The sequence below is a fragment of the Protopterus annectens genome, chromosome 2.part2 (genome assembly GCF_019279795.1).
Source record: "Protopterus annectens isolate FY-2018-M chromosome 2.part2, PAN1.0, whole genome shotgun sequence".
In the NCBI taxonomy this organism is placed as follows: Eukaryota; Metazoa; Chordata; order Ceratodontiformes; family Protopteridae; genus Protopterus; species Protopterus annectens.
Window position 1 is genome coordinate 768991327 of NC_056730.1, and position 14596 is coordinate 769005922.

Here is a 14596-nt window from a genome sequence, read left to right on the forward strand (position 1 = left end):
GAGAAGCAGCAGCAGCAACTGTCAATGGTGACAGATGTAGTCATGTTGAAAGCAGGCTTCACACCTATGAAGTGATTGAGGTCACATGTACATATATGTCTTGGCCACACAGTTACCAGTTTAGGTCACATGTACATATGTGTATTTGCCACACAGATACCTGAAGTGTGCAATGCACATACTGTTGTTTTACTGATATGTCATATAGTAGTAAAAGCAAAACCCACAACCCCTTGATCAACAGTGTCACACACACACTCACAATTGCAGGATTCAAACCCCTACCTAACTATGTTATGATACTACAGAGCTATGCATTATCACGACATGCTATATATTTTATTGGGAGCTTTCATTTCCACTGCTGTATTTGTGGGATACTGACATCATCAAACCGGCCAAAGGGGAATTCACCTCTTTTAATGTGTTTTCACAGTCTACAAAAAGCCCACACTTCTCATAGGAAATCACACACACACTTAGCATTTGTAGGCTTCAAACTCCTACCTATCTATATTATGACACTAGGGAAATACTCATTAACACAACACGCTATATGCTTTATTGGGAGGTTCCATTTCCACTGCTGTGTTTGTGGGATACTGACATCATCAGACTTGCCAAAGTGGAATTCATCTCTATTAATGTGTTTTCACAGTCTACAAAAAGGCCACTCTTCTCAAAGAAAATCACACACACACATACACACTCAACATTTGCAGGATTCAAATCCCTACCTAACTATGTTATGACACTAGGGAGATATGCATTAACATGACGTGCTATATGCTTTACTGGGAGTTTTTGCTTCCACTGCTGATACTGACATCATCAGACTTGCCAAAGTGGAATTCACTTCTTTTAATCTGTTTTCACAGTTTACAAAAAGGCCACCCCTCTCAAAGGAAAGCACACACACACACAGCATTTGCAGGATTCAAACCCCTTCCTCATTATGCTATGACATTAGGAAAACACGCATTAAGACAACACGCTATACGCTTTACTAGGGATTTTCATTTGCACTGCTGTATTTGTGGGATACCGACATCATCAGACTTGCCAATGTGGAATTCACCACTTTTAATGTGTTTTCACAGTCTACAAAAAGGCCACTCCTCTCAAAGGAAATCATACACTCAGCATTTGCAGGATTCAAACCCCTGCCTAACTATGCTATAACACTAGGAAGATACGCATTACTGCAACCTGCTATATGCTTTACTGGGAGCTTTCATTTCCACTGCTGTATTTGTGGGATACTCACATCATCAGTGTTGGCAAAGAGGAAATCACCTCTTTTGATGTGTTTTCACAGTCTACAAAAAAGGCCACTCCTCTCAAAGGGAATCACACACGCACGCACTCAGCATTTGCAAGATTCAAACCCCTACCTAGCTATGTTTTGACACTAGGGAGATACACATTAACATGACACACTATATGCTTTACTGGGAGCTTGAATTTCCACTGCTGTATTTGTGGGATACTGACATCATCAGACTTGGCAAAGAGGAGTTCACCTCTTTTAATGTGTTTTCACAGTCTACAAAAAGGCCACTCCTCCCAAAGGGAATCACGCACACACATAAACATACACCCCCACACACACTCAGCAATTGCAAGATTCAAACACCTACTTATGTTATGATACTATAGAGATACACATTAACACGACACACTATATGCTTTATTGGGTGGTTTTTATTCTCCTGCTATATTTGTAGGATGCTAACATCATCAGACTGGACATGGTAATGTGTGTGCACTTTGTTTTATGCAATCCCAGGAATGAACCATGTGGGTCAGCAGGTGTGAACAGCTTAAACAGGACTCCACAATTCTTAGCTTGTGTGATCTATATGTGGACAAATTGCCATTCCTTCATATGACAATACATATTTATGCACAGACTGTTGGTTTTGTGGATACAACATGTGTCTGTGATGTTGATAAAGGGATATTCAAGGTATGTGGGACATGTGTAGATTCTTTCAGTGATGTATGTCCTGGGTGGCTGCCTTGAAAACAGTCTAGCAGGATTGGGTAACATGATCTGCCCATTAACATACCACAGTTGGTTGGGTTGTGTGTTTGTTGGATTCCAATAGCTCTGTTTCTGACTGCAATCATGATGGACTCCATGGCCTAGCAGTTCAGACTTCATAGGCTTATAGGACTATAGTTCCTATGGTTTGTTGTGCACCAACACTTGTGGGGTGTGCCATATGTTGCTGTTACACATTCAACAGTGTAAGATCCTGTAGAGAGGGTGAGGCTCAACAGACTGTTCAGGTGCAGGGTCTGTTTGTTGTGTAGTTCATTTATGATACATATGGGGAAACAATGTTATCCAAGTGATGCCATTCATTCGGCTTTGGGAGGACCTGTTTACCCATTCTACATGTGATATCTCCTGGTATGATGATAGGGCCTTTTGTCAGTGGGAGTTGGGTATGTATGTATGGGCCTGTCTGACAGGATGTCGGCATTGTCAGTCAGGTACAGTTGACCCTGACTTAGGACATATATGAGTGTACATTGCTATTTCTGACATAGCTGAAGGAGGTGTCATGGTTCTGCCTGTACTCCTTCGCAGATAATATTTCCAAAACACAGACAAACATGTCCACTAAACCCCTGTTATACTCTTTTACACACTTAACACACTACTGATCCTTTGTGATCAGTCAACAGACTATGTCATCATAATATCCTGGCATGTCCAAAGGTCGGTTTCATGTGTACTCTTCAGTCCAGCTGGTGCATATTGGAATCTTGACACAATGTTACAACTGCCTTATGTACATAGACAACCCTGTCCTCCTCCAACAAACTCATATATATGTGAGAGATGCAACTGTATAGACAAACAGGAGGCTGAGCTCTCTCAACCCATGACTGGCACAGTCTATCAGGTGGTGAAGGTAACCACACACACCACAAATCCAGTCTCACATAGACCTATGATGACAGCAAACCAACTACATTACCACACAAAAACATACTCGGAGGCTCTAAATATACTCTGCCTAAGCAGCAGAGACATCAAAAGCAGACACCCAAACAACTGCTAATCCACAACTATACCCACATATCATATAGTTCACAAAGTCAGTGTGCCACACAGTCACTGCCCTTAGGGCTAAACAACACACCTAATACACTTGTAATAGGTGGCTCTTATTGTCAGACACACTGATGTCTCACTCACCAGGCTGAACAAGGGGAAGGTCACTTTGAGCTGTCTGTCAGGTGCCAGGATCTGCCACATAACACATGTACTCAGGTCGCTCCAAAGCAAGTACAAATATGGCTCCATCATTATCCATGCTGGTGTGTAAACCCTCAGAAGTTCCTCCCTGGACTACATGACATGAGACATAGAGGTGCTCTTTGATCATGTAGCCCAGGCCAGTAGGACCCTGACCTTGTGTAGCATCTTACCCTCACCAGGAATGATGTCACAGTATACAGATAAACTTATCACTTTTAACAGTTGGCTAACATATTGGTGTCATTCAAAGGGGATCCAGTTTCTGTCAGCCTGGGATGACATGCTTGACATGCCACGTAAATTCACTATGGATGGCATGCACCTGTCACCCCTAGGCTTTCAAATACTGGCTAAGGCTCTTGCCACCCCCATAGTAGCTGTTTTAAGAGAGGCTCAGAAGACAAAACTACCTCCATAGATGTTACAAGGTAAAAGAAACTGAGGGTAATGCTGCTCAACAACAGATGTCTAACCCTCAGAATGCATGCACTCATGACTCTCCTCAGTATGGAGACTGTCGATATCTGTGCAGTAACAGACACTTGGTTCAGACTCCCAAAAGCACACCAGCACTACCAGGTTTTACTTCATACCATGCTTTTCAGACACAAGACTCGGACTGGCCAACAAGAATAGGGGGAGTATCCATATACATCAAACATACACACACCTCCAGGTCAGTAGCACTGCACAAAGCATCAGAGAATGTACATGTGCAACTAACAGTGGCCCAAACTGCATTTCAGTTTGTAGACTGCTACAGACCACAGTCCCGAACTCAGAAACAACACTCGGTATTCCTGGGAACACTGGAGAATATGAAGGTCTCTCTAAACACCATTATATTGGGTGACTTCAAATACACAAACATTGACTGGGAATACTACTCAAGCACCAACACACTCACACAACAGTTGCTAGGATTTATAGACTCAAATGCTATGGCACAACTGGTCACCACAACCACAAGAGGGGAAAACATGTGGGACATGATCATCACCAACATGGGGACTCTATGTTCCACACCAGAGGTGTACCCCTCATTGTTAAGGTCAGACCATACATTTATCTCACTGGACATACATACCCCATCCACACCCCCATCCTAGGTGATCTCAGTGAAGTACTTCTCATAAGCAAATGTCACACTTCTGCAAACTGAGGTGGTATCCGTCAAAGACCCTGGGACAGTGGTAATTACAGATCAGACCACTGAATCCTTTACAAACGCATTCTATGGACACCTACTGGAATGCATGGATCGTGCTATTCCACATAACTACAAGACTCACTCCTCCAAAGGTAGGGGACCTGTCTGGTGGACCATGGCCATTAATAAGCTATCCAACGACAGGAGGAGGCTACTACATGATTGAGCACAATCACAAAAAGGGAAGACATCTCTGATCAGTACTAGGAAAAAGCTACAATCACTTGTTGATTCATCTAAGGGCCGCTTCTAACGGACACTTGCAACAGACACTAAGGACAATCACATGGCCTTCTTTAGTTATGTCAGGAACATGGGTGGGTACTCCCAGATATGTTGTGATTTACTGCATAATGACAATACATACACTGAACCCACTGACATTGCCAACATCCTGGAAAACAGGTTCAGTGGAAATGTTTCCCCCCATCCCCTCTAAAGTGCAAATTTCCATCCCAACAGGGTGTAGCCTCCCTGACATCACAAATGAACAGATGAGTGCTGCCCTCTCCATAGCAGACAACACAGCATCAATGGGGCCAGACGGTGTCCTGGCCTGTGTCTTACACAAGATTCATGACGAACTTAACACTCACATTAAATCACTGTTCAATATCAGAGTTACTACAGGATATGTACCCAAGGAATGGCATACAGCAACAGTGTTCCCGCTCCACAGAGGTGGTGCCACAAGAGACCCTGGACAATATTGCACTATAAGCCTAACTATCCTGGTCTACAAAGCTATGGAGCGTATCATCATGGAACCCATACACATAGACATCGGGAACCTACAGACACTGGATCCTACACAATTCAGCTTTGTTGTGGGCAGATCTTGCCTCTTGAACCTGTTCAACAACTTTAAACAGTTACCAGGTCCATAGACATAGAGAAGGTTGTCCACACAGCCTATCTGGAGCTCACACAACAGTTCAACACAATACCCCACTCAGGCATTATACATAAGATCACCGGCTTCAATAGCTACACATATGTCACAAGACGGATTGCTAACTGGATCATGGATAGCACCCACATGGTCAGTATTGCAGGTGCCATGTCTGACTATACACCAGTTACACGTGGCATCCCACAGGGCTCAGTCCTGGGACCTCTCTTGTTCGGTATATATTTCTCAGATGTACAGGCTAACACAGGAGGAATATGGCTGACCATGTTCACAGATGACTGCAAACTGTGTGCCATAATCAACTCTCCAGCTGGCACAAGCACCCTCAAAAAGGGTCTCACAGAGATGGATAACTGGTGCCAGAGCCATGGCCTACAGCTATTTTCCATTAGATGCATAGTCATCCTCTTTGGTAGTAACAATGTGCCCACACATTACCACATAGGTGATGTTACATCACGTACGGTGGGTGTTATTTGGGATTTGGGGACATGAGTAGTTAGTACTCTCACCTTTGACAATCACGTTGCCAATGTTGTTAGACAGACCTTCTATATAGCCCACCTTATCCCACAGGGTTTCACATCTAGATCAAGTGGGGTCATTGTGCCCCTATTCTCATCAGGCCCATGCTTGGATACAATGCCCCATTTCAGATGTACCTTACCTGACACCTGCAGCAACTGTAATGTCCACAAAAGTACCTAACCAAGTAGATCTAGGGACTCACACAGATGGTATGCGCAGTTTGGCTATGGTAACCCCAGCTCTACTCAGCCTCTTACTGCCTACTCGGATGTGATCTGTGCCTGTTGTTTAAAGCCATGTCCATCACAGAATTAATGGACAGGCTCCACCTCAGGATATCAAAGTCCCTTACAGCTACACGCTCCAGGGACAGAAACATCAGCACTGATATTAATAGGACATGCTGGAGGGGCAGATTCCCATCCCAGAGGCTCCACTCATTCTGGAATGAGATCCCAGTCCCACATACGCATAGACCCCTACTGACCACCTACAGGAGACATCTTGACAAGTGGATGGGTGATCGTATGTTTAGCCCTGGGATATGTTCTGGATCCCTGCTAGACAGAGGCACAATAAAATAAACATATGGAGGCTATCTTGTGTGACCTACTATTCACAGGCACAGTCTACTAATCTAACAGGGTTGTGAAAGCCAAACACACTCTGGCTAGGCTTATACATGCCCTAGGACAGATAGCTTAGTATCAATCTCTGAACCTATGATAATGTTCAGGATGCACATTGTTCATTGATGGTACTGATTGCAGGTTTTGTTTCTTCTTTGCTTTCCCACTTTCTATGAACAACCTAAGTATCTGCATAACATATTTGATTATGACAGGGTTCCACTATATTATATATGTGTCTGTTGTCATATAACTGTGTGCACAAGGCGGATTGGTGAATAGTGTGAGGTTCCTGGGTTAACACATGCAACTGCCGGATATGTGTGGCCCACTGCTGCACTCAGACATGGCCTAAGTGTACTAGCATGCCCAGTTCGGCCTATCAGTGTTTTGTTGACTGACATTTGTCTCATTTATTCAAGTGTGTGAGCATGTCCCCAGTGTGACCTTGCAGTATGTTGCTGTCTGAGGTCCACTACATTTGTTGATGTGTGTGAACATTACCAATATTAACATTTATACTATATGTGTGTTGAAAATCAGGTTCTATTCTTACTGCAGGCCTCACCTTTGTGTCTTAACTCAACAGGGATTATGCTATGCCTGCAAGGTTTCCATGAGATACTTTGCATAGACTTATCAACATTTCTTCATACAAGCTGACCACTGACATACTGTCATGGTTTAGTGGTTCTGTACTATGACTATACTGCACAATATCTTGAGTTCGAGGACTGTCACTGCTTCATATTTTCATACTGGGAAGAACAGACTGCTTCAGGAACAGTGAAGCAAATATGACCATGTTTACCTGCTTTTGCTGAACTATGCCCAACTTTGACCAAACTTGCACAACATTGTTCAATGTTAACCAACATTGCTGAATGGTGCCCAGTATTGCTCAACATTGCCTGAAGTTGTGCTACTTAGTGTGTGCAATTTTGTTTACATATACTAAATAGTGGTAAGAGCTGTTTAGCACTGCTTTATATTGCTTAACACATGGCAATCATGCCTCAGGTGGTGCTTCAGGGCTGCCTATGTCGGATGCACATTTTACACTCCCTATACATGTTTATTAACAGGTAGTGTCAAGTTAGGCATCCCTTTTACTATATGTGCGAGTCAGAGAGAGGTATCATTTCCAGAGTTCCTACTGAGCCAGTGTATATGCTATGCATTGCCTCTTTGCCAAGGCCAAAGCATACTGAGCATGCCTCCTTCTTCCTACTGGGGCAGGCTCAGGTTGTTCCTCCTCCAAGTCATTCTCTGCCTGTGATGGACTTGGCAATGGTGGGGGGCTGTTGGGCCCAGCCCTATGCTGCTCCTGCTGCAGCTGTTTTCACAGGATCATATTATGTAGCATAGCACATACCATGACTATTTGGGTACATGTAGTTGGTGAGTACTGCAAGGCTCCACCAGATGTGTCCAGGCACCGGAACTGTGACTTGAGCAGCCCAAACACATGCTCGATTACATTTCGAGTTTATGCGTGTGCCTCATTATGGCATTCCTGTTCAGGTGTGTGTGCATTTCTGATGGGTGTCATCAGCCATGACTCGAGTTCATATCCAGCATCCCCCACTAGGTGACCATGATGGATGTCCCCATTGGCAAATGTCTGGTACAGCTGTGTCAGATGCCAGATATGGGAGTCGTGGTGGCTTCCAGGGCAGCCAGCACACGCATTCATTATTATGCCCTGGGCATCACACGCAACCTGGCAGTTGATGGAGAGGAAACCCTTGTGGTTATAGTAGACCCTACCCCATTCACCAGCTGGTGCTTTGATGTGAATGTGAGCGCAGTCTATTGCACCCACTACCTCAGGGTATTCCGCTATTTGCTGGAAGAGACGCATATTCCTGGCCAATACCTCATGGGAATTGGGGAAATATACATGATCACCGACATGTGCTGACATGGCATTCAGGAACTGGTGCAGTACCCTGGATGCTGATGCCTGTGAAATCCCCATCATATCGCCAGTTGGTCTCTGGAAGGTACCTGTTGCTAGTATTCTTAGGCCAACACATACCTTTGTTTCCACTGGGATGGGTTCCCCTCTGTTGGTTCTGTGTGCAATGTGTGGCCTGCACAACTCAACAATTTGCTGCATGAGGTCTCTGTCCACTCTATAGCGCTCCACTATCTCCAGCACATGTAGCCCCTGGTTGGTTACCCTGGGCCTGTACACTCTTCTCCATCTCCTCACTGTGGGTTGCCCAGCAGCATTCGCATTGTCACCACCCTCAGCATGTTGCATATGTCTCCTTATAACAGCAATGGCAGCCCCTAACATTTCTTTATCTCAGTAAAGCTTTTTCAGTTTTCACTTCTATTAGCTTACTGCAGTGTTGCAGTGTCTCTGAGAAAAACATAGTGGAAAGTTGTTTGCTGAGTTTTAAGTGCTGGGCTGGGCTGGGCTAGTGTACTGCCTGTGTAATTGCCTGATTCTGATTGTTTTCATCTGCTAGCTCTGCTAGTACTCCCTGGTTAATGTCCTACTAGTTGTTGTGCTTCCTTTTCCCTTTCTGTTTCCTCAGGGGGGCAGCGCTGCGCAAACAAGAGCAAACATGTGCACACCAGCTCACACGCACGCACACATGCTTACACGGACTAAAACTTGCTTATTCTTGCTAAAACGCGTGCACACAGGCGCAAATGTGCTTACACAGGTTTCAAAATCCTTACACTTGCTTACTCCAGCTTACACACACACACACACAGGGGCACACAGGCTTACTCAGTTTTACAGGTGCACACACACATGCATACACATTGCAGGCACTTCTACAAGAAACTTTAGTGTTGTTCACGGCATATACCTTCAATTTCTTGCCTTTAGCTAGGGTACCTGTTGACACACCTCTTCCAGTGATTAGTAACTGACAGCAAACACATGCCACTCTACTCCAATGAGCTTCACTTCTTTCAGACATACCCCCCTCATGATGTCACCTATCTTCTACTCTATTACTCCCGTTATCCTACTCCTACACTCCACTGACTGTGCTCTTTTGCTATGTAAACTTGGGATTCACTATCCTTACCCTCATTTGCATAGGATTGCTTACTAATACTTGGTTACATCTCTTAGACTGAGCTTCCCCCCCTAGCAACCTATACTCGGTAGCCATGTTGTCTTTGGACTGCCATTCCCTTGCATTGTATATAAGGGATTACTGTAAAATCCACATTTGTGGATTTTAATTATTGTTTTTCTGTTTTTTAGAGCGCAGCGTGTTTGCATGGCGCTGCGCTATGCTTAAACAATGGCGATCGGGATAAAAAAAATATTTTATTTTAATTTTGCATCAGTGAACATTGCCAATGGCCGTATTTTTGGCCATTGGCATGCTTCCTCAACTGGATGCATCCTTTTTTTGGAGCTGTCACGGCTCCATTTTGCTATTTGCAGAACCGTACTCAGTTGTCAATGGAGTACATTTCTGCAAATAACACTACTCTTACTCAGACAGGTTAGGGTTTCCTGAATCGCAAATTTACCTCATTTGCATACCTTTCAACAGCAAATTAGGTGATTTATATAAACTAGCCCTGTCCGTGTAAGAGGAGTTTTAGGAGCTCTCTTGCACGCCCCTGCCGGCTGTTCCTGGATCGCTTGGTAGACATGTTGCCTGCATTAAGTCTTACTTTACTCTTAGACTCCGTGCAAGCCTTCGTGAATCTGGCCCTGTACATATTTACTGATACTGGTGGATTGTAGAAGTTCGAGTAGACTTTTATGATGGAAATGTTCTGAATTGGGCAGTTTTGTCATTATTTGTGCATGCGTTTTGTTTCATTGTTTACTAGAAAAATGTTCAAAACAATACATTTAAAATGCCCTCTAACAACTGTACTGTACTGTACTGTACAAGGAATATAATTTAATACAATCAGGAAAGTGTATCAAAGAGCACATGTATGTTTCATGTGCAAGGGGCTTATGATTTGAAAACAGCCCAAAGTTAATCTTTATCTGCCACTGGCCAGATGTATTTTCTTTGAATGTGGATTTCAATGCTGTTTCAATGAATGTGAGTTTCAAGGGCAGAGAAGTTTTAATTCTAAGTCTGTTTTCATTGTGAGACTGCATTGCTTTGCTTAGCAGATGTCTATTAGTGCTTGTGCTGTAAAATGTAAAATAAAACTTTTAAATTAAATCCAAATCATTGTATAAGTAAAGCAGTATGCACATTACAGTGTTTATGGTAAATGGGGTGATATAGTGAAGTAATGGGACATTGGAATGGCTGCAGGAGGGAGGCCCCATTTGACCATGTTTTTTGTGAGGGGGACAGCAAACTCAAAGACAGCCCCAGCTGAACTATACCTCTCAACTGTCCAGATTTTCACTGAATGAATAGATTTTTGCTTCTTATTTTTGGCTTGCTCTTCATAAAATTTGTGGTTTTCTGGCAAATAATTTAGGAATGAAGTCACTTAATAATGACAGACATTGAGTTTCAAACTTCATACCCTTCAGAAAAATGCATGCTAAAGCAAGAACTGTTATTCTAGCAACTGTCTAAGTTTATACAAGAGCAATTTTTAGTACTGTTTGTTCCCCCAATAAATTTGGCCTTGTCCATATATTCCTGCATTAAGATGTTGAGAAGTATGCACAAATAAATCATTTTATACAATTATGCATATCACAACCTCTCAACTGTCCCCAATTTTGGCTCAAAATGTTGCTCTCTCCTTAATAATCCCTCTGCAAAATGGCAATTTTGGAAGAAAACATAGAGGGTTTACAATTAATAAATAATTGTAATGATCAGAGTTATAGATTGCTTTTATTTCAGAAATGCATGTAGATTTTCTTATTTTGTCAGCTGCTCAACTTAACAGTACCCCTTCTTTGACAGGTTCCCAGCTGTATTGTGTGGCTATTTTATATTTTTGCATAACATTTTTGGTCCATTTTTCATAAAATTGTGTTTTTCTGGCAAATTAGTGGCAAATCATTAAAAATTAAAGTTAGAAAATAATGACAAATATTCGAGTTTCAGATTTCATACCCTTCAGAAAATTCATACTAATACAAGACCTACTATTCTATTATCTTTCTAAGTTTATAAGAGCAATATTTAAAAAAGATCCTTATTTTTGGGCCTTTGTCCCACTTATATTTATGGCTTTGTCCAGATTTCTTACTCTGAGGTTGAGAGGTATGAGAAATGTGTCAGGGCCATCACCATCAGCTAGAGACATTTCAAATTGTGACATACTTGTACTCCACTCTCCCATGTAGTGAATCTGGATGTGTTCAAGCAAGGGAAGGAGCAGTTATGCAGTGTAAGTGTGCAGAGTATCCCCAATCCAAGGTAGACACAAGTATTACAGTGGCGTTTTATCTGTCCTTGATTTTGCAGAATGTTCTGGTTTCTGTCATATTTTTATACTGTTGATTTATGCTTCTTATTATTCATAAAATGCATGTTGTTGCAGTGCCTGTTGCTTTGTGTTTAAGTAGCAATGCTTTAATGACCATCAGGTAAGCTTGTCTGAAATTGTAAGATGCGAGTAAGCTTTATTAAATAATTATCAACATTGAAATCCTTTTTGTTGTTGCCATGCAGATAATATTTACATAACTAGATAATGTATAAGCCTTAGGTTTTGGAATGCATATGACAGTATTTGTGATAAAGGACAGGATTACAGTATTTGTAGAAGCTCATTACATTTTTGGAGACTTGCAGTCATCTTTGCAGGCTTTACCTATAAACAAAACAGAATGCCAGTCTATCATGTGTGGTCCATAACCTGTGCAGTAATGCTTTAAGCAATTTATCTTGAGCTTGTTTCTTTTTTGCTGTTCATTTTTTACTTTGATCATGTTTTCCCAATGAAATAGGTAGATAGTTGTTGTCAGGGCAGCAGGTCTATTTGGATAAGAAACATTTTTACAAGTGGGGGTATCACAGAGATTTCTGCTTTCAGCATGTTACTTGGCACTTTTATAAAGCTGAATATAAATTATAATTATTACGGCAGTGCAAGGAGTAGTGGTTTGAATTGAGTGCTGCTTGTTTTTTTTATACTTGATTTTTGACTGGCATTCCAGTAATGTTTTTAAAAAGTAGTTTATTTTTTTCATGCCTCACAAACTTTTTGTTTCCTTCTAGATATTAAGTATGCTGTCATGTAACTAATGCAGTGAAATATGTTTTTCTTCTCCACTTCATTTTGTCTTGCTTGGACTTTCATAATGATGGTTTGGCACCCAGAGCAGCATATTTAATTAAAGTCTCATTTTTTGTGGTTTTGGTCATAGCCCCATACCTTTCTAGTTGGCCACACCCTTTTCCATTGGCCCCACCCATTCAGCTGTCTCCTGCAGCCACCCTTTAATTTGAAATCACCAGTCACCACTGCTGGTACCCCTGATAAATGCAAGCAGGGGCTTGGGAGGTGAATTATTTACTAGCAGGGGCTTGGCAGAGGAACCATTTTCAGGCTGTCTATGTCCATTAGAGACATAGGTGTCAAATTAGGGAAGAATTTTTTGTTCCCCATCAAATTGTCCAGTTACACTTGAATTGGGTTAGGGAGGAACTTTGCTTGACATGGATGGGGAGTCTGTTCCACAGAAGGGGTAGTCTCTGGGATACATTCCTGTCTCTCCAGCAGGACCTACTTATGTCACAGGCAAGGTTTAAGTCTTTAGAATGGGTAATTTTTGTGGTCTTGTTTTGCAAATATGCAGGAGGTCCATCAGAATGGGGTCTGACAATGCCCTGTATACCAGGCAGAGAGCTCTCCTCAACTGACTGTAGGAGACAGAGTACAGGGATAAGGCCTTTAGGTGGTCTGCATAGGACATTTTACTTATGCCCAGCATTCTTTTAGTGAGGAACCTTTGTGGATGTTCCACATTTTGGATATGCTGGGTAGGTACATACCAAAGGGGGCATTCTACTCAGTGATAGATCTGATGAATGCTGAAAACAGTGGAACAACTTCATTCAACCTACATACCATACCTTTGTTTATAAGTTGCACAACCCAGAATGATTTTCTCACTACTGTAAGCACGTGATTATCAAAGGTTAGGTTACTGTCTATGTGTGTCCCCAAGTCCCTGACTAATGGGTCAGTTCTTAGTGGTGTGTTATCAACATGACAATCACCAGGGGTGGATGACTTACTGAAGGATACTATTTTGCATTTCTTGGTGTTTAGTTTTAGTCCATGACTCTGGTACCAGTTGTTTATCCGTATCAGCCCTTCCTTGGGAACATTTGCGAATAAATGACAGCTCCTAATTTGCAATCATCTGCAAATTTAGTAAGCCAGAGCTCACTGACATTGGCCTCGACATCAGAGAAGTAAATGCCAAAAAGGAGCAATTTCAGGACCAATCCCTGAGGGACTCCACTTGTGATTGATTTCTTTCCAGAGGTGGACTCTCCAATTCTAACTTCCTGGGTCCTGTCTGTGAGTTAGCTGGCTGTGCACTGGGTGACATAAGGGTTTGCACCTAACCTCTTAAGTTTTTCAGCAATGCCTGTGGGGGAGATTGTGTCAAATGCCTTGACCAGGTCAAGATAGGTAATGTGAACGATTTTGCTCTCATCCATTGCTTTGGTGACCTTCTCAAAGAAGTCCACCAAGTTGAGTAGGCATGATCTGCCCTTGATGAAACCAAATCAGGTTGGGTCCAGTGTCTGGAGGGTTGCTATGTCATTATTGATAATTTATCATTCTTTCCATGGGTTTGATATGAGACTAGTGAGACTTATGGGTCTCTAGTTTCCAGGGTTTGTAGATGGCCAGTCTTTGTGCAGAGGGATGACTGTTGCTGTTCTCCTTTCATGAGGCACAAAGTCTGCTTGTAGGTTTGCTATATCTTCTGGCTCAGAGAGGATCCTCAACTCCTTTTATAAGGTGATCCTTATTCATTACTGGCCCCAGATGGCCCTCCCCAGTGATCAGTTGTGATAGAGGTGAGAGGAGTTTAAGTGACTGTTGCTCCTGGCTTGCATGTTGAGACAGAGTGGAGAGAGACAGGAGTGTGACAT